The following is a 717-nucleotide window of genomic DNA, read 5'->3' as shown; positions in this document are numbered from 1 at the left end:
TCAGATTATTGGACAACTACAGCTCGGTCAACGTAATATGGCCGCGTTCAGCAGACACAACTGTTGAGTTCGTCTTATTAACACATTGCGTTGATTGGTTGGTTCTAAAAGTAAGAGCCAATGGCCGCGTTTAGCAGACCAAGCCGCTGAGTAGCAGTCGAACGTGATTGGCATTTACTTTTAGAACCAACCAATCAACGCAGAGTGTTGTGTCTGCTGAACGCGCCCAATATTTGGCTTCGATAGGTTCCTTTCTACGTATCGTTCACAACTCATGGCTATTCGTGGACAAGTTCCCTCTTCCCTCGTTCATTTTTTCAGCGTCTGTCTCGTCGGAAGGTACGTGAGATCTAATTAGGGTTCCAAACGTACATATTGTTGCGCGCATATTAATTGTTTAAACGTATAAAGGATTAATAATCGCGAATATTGTTACAGCCGCGAGAAGAACTGCCGATCGCAAAAATGGTGGCTCAGAAGAAACAGGTAATTTTACCACGCCGCACCCACGTGCTCGCCCACGAATATTCTCGTAGCGAAGTTTAACGTTAAATTATTTCAATACATTTATTAATTATGTATTCTATTATAATATTATTATTACAATTATTGTAATGCACGCGAATTGTATTTGTGGTTATTCTCCAATTAAGGCTACGGTCAACGTGACGCTACAAATGCTTCGAAGCATTCCTCTTCTCTTTTCTTTCAATGAAG

General features: G+C 41.1%; 1 long non-coding RNA gene across 1 annotated transcript; it reads left to right on the top strand.

Moving 5' to 3' along the window:
- The first annotated feature begins 266 nt into the window (after positions 1-266).
- Positions 267-486, top strand: LOC112463154. Its single transcript, XR_003041753.1, has 2 exons — positions 267-339; positions 439-486. It is a non-coding gene; the product is annotated as an uncharacterized LOC112463154 (long non-coding RNA).
- Positions 487-717: the final 231 nt, after the last annotated feature.

Source organism: Temnothorax curvispinosus, unplaced genomic scaffold (genome assembly GCF_003070985.1).
Source record: "Temnothorax curvispinosus isolate PA1 unplaced genomic scaffold, ASM307098v1 QBEX01013107.1, whole genome shotgun sequence".
Taxonomy (NCBI): domain Eukaryota; kingdom Metazoa; phylum Arthropoda; class Insecta; order Hymenoptera; family Formicidae; genus Temnothorax; species Temnothorax curvispinosus.
This window is presented reverse-complemented; position numbering and strand designations above follow the sequence as displayed.